The sequence below is a fragment of the Loxodonta africana genome, chromosome 21 (genome assembly GCF_030014295.1).
Source record: "Loxodonta africana isolate mLoxAfr1 chromosome 21, mLoxAfr1.hap2, whole genome shotgun sequence".
Taxonomy (NCBI): domain Eukaryota; kingdom Metazoa; phylum Chordata; class Mammalia; order Proboscidea; family Elephantidae; genus Loxodonta; species Loxodonta africana.
This window is the reverse complement of record NC_087362.1, coordinates 16,828,595-16,830,571: the sequence shown is the minus strand read 5'-3', so window position 1 is coordinate 16,830,571 and position 1,977 is coordinate 16,828,595. Positions and strand designations below refer to the sequence as shown.

Genomic DNA, 1,977 nt, shown 5'->3' with positions numbered 1-1,977 from the left:
CAAAACCCCAGGTCTCAGGCATTGGAAGGCAAGGAAAGACAGTGGGAAGACAAGTTCAAATGGGCAAGATGCTGGTGATATGGGTAAGGAGAAGCTGGAGTGGTCCATGCTGCAGCCTCCTCCAGGCTTGCTCGCACCCAGGGATGTCAGGAAGGAAGAGCCAAGGCCCCAAAGCCAGGGAGGGTTAGTGACTGGGAGAAGGGCTCAAGTCAAAGACTTTTAAACCAAGTGAGGACAGTTCAGGTCCCTCAGCCCCAGCAACCACTTAACTCCACCCCATGACCACCAGCACACACACACACACACACACACACACACACACACACTCATGGCCACCCTTAGACAAGCTTGCAGCCACACGCACTCACACCCACATCCACTTCACATCTACAGATGGCTGAGACAGCCCTGGACCCATATCAGGACCCCTGGAATGTCTCTGATTTGGTACCCAGTAGGTGGATGTGAGAGTTGGGTCCTCTTCACTGCTATTGGCTAGTGGTCACACCTCACAGGCACCTATCCAATGCTCTATTATGTCCACTGGTTCTGAGAGATATGTGGTGGGCATCTGGAATTCCTCTAGGCACATGCTACAAGAGATGACTCTGGTGTTGCTGGCATGATCCATTTTCATGTCAGTAGACTTCTAGTGGTTGCAGAAGGTGCAGGTGAACTGGGTTCTCTAGGGTGCCTGTCACCTTATTTTGGGGGGGGGCTTCCATTTTGACTGTCTGCTTCTCATATTCCCAGTAGGGTGAACCCACACTCATCTTCCCTCATTGGAACAAAAGGCATTTTTAACAGTATAAAATGGTTAAACTCTTCTCTCCATTTTAGATTTATCTATATTCCCAATACATCGTCCATTACCCAATCAACTACTCCATATTAATTTTTAATTGTCTACATTATATCACAAAGTTTTTGCTAATATCTGTTCTTTGGTTTAATGTAACACACTAATTGACACTCTGCTGCTACCATTTATGCCTGTAGAAATGTTGTCACCTTTCAAGAAAGACCTACACAGAATGTTTCTTTTGATTCTGAACTCAGGTTCTCCTTCCTCTGGCATGCCATAACAATCCATATACATATTTTTTAAATTCAGGTCTTTATTCTATAAATATAGAAACCTGAAGGCAATAACTGAGTGCTTGGCTGCTGGTGAAAAGTCGGTAGTTGAGACCCACCAGCCACTCTGTGGGAGAAAGATGTGACAGTCTGCTTCTGTAAAGATTACAGCCTTGGGAACACTATGGGGCAGTTCTTCTCTGTCCTATAGGGTCACTACAAGTCAGAATCCACTCAATGGCAATGAGTTAGTTTAGCTAGTTACTCTATAAATATGGCAGAGATCTTGAGCAAATATAGATGCCATGGAAATATATCCAAGTATAGGGGGAAAAATGGGTTAATAGAAAGAATGGTTAGGAGAAAAAGGAATTTGGCACAGACTTTCTTATGTGACTTTCATCTTTTCACAACTTGACATAGAATGTAAAAGCGTTTTGTGAATGAAAAAAATAACAATATACATAGCAAGTATAAATAATAGTAAAAAAATAAGTATAAATACATAAACTATATGCCCTTTTATCTTTAAAGTGGATCAAAATTGGTTAATGCTGTATGCAAAATATTTTTGCTTTTGATTTGTTTAGGAAACCAAAATACTATATGTAGTATAAGCAACTGAGATTCCTCAGCAGATGTTTGCTTCAGATAGTCAGTTCCTTCTGAAATGTCTTTTAAATGTCAGTATCAGTTAAAAAATTTTAAACAGACTTTATATATATATATCCCAACTCCCCCCCCCCCCAAAAAAAAAACAAAACACCCAGCACTGTCGAGTGGATTCCAATGCATAGTGACCTATAGGACAGAGTAGAACTGCCCCATAGAGTTTCCAAGGGGCACTTGGCAGATTCAAACTGCTGACCCTTTGGTTAGCACCCATAGCACTTAACCACT

At 41.9% G+C, this 1,977-nt stretch overlaps 1 pseudogene; it reads right to left on the bottom strand.

Annotated features, from left to right (window-relative positions):
• Nucleotides 1-502: 502 nt before the first annotated feature.
• On the bottom strand, nt 503-1,064 carry LOC111752184 (transcription elongation factor 1 homolog; annotated as a pseudogene).
• Between the last annotated feature and the right edge of the window lie 913 nt (nt 1,065-1,977).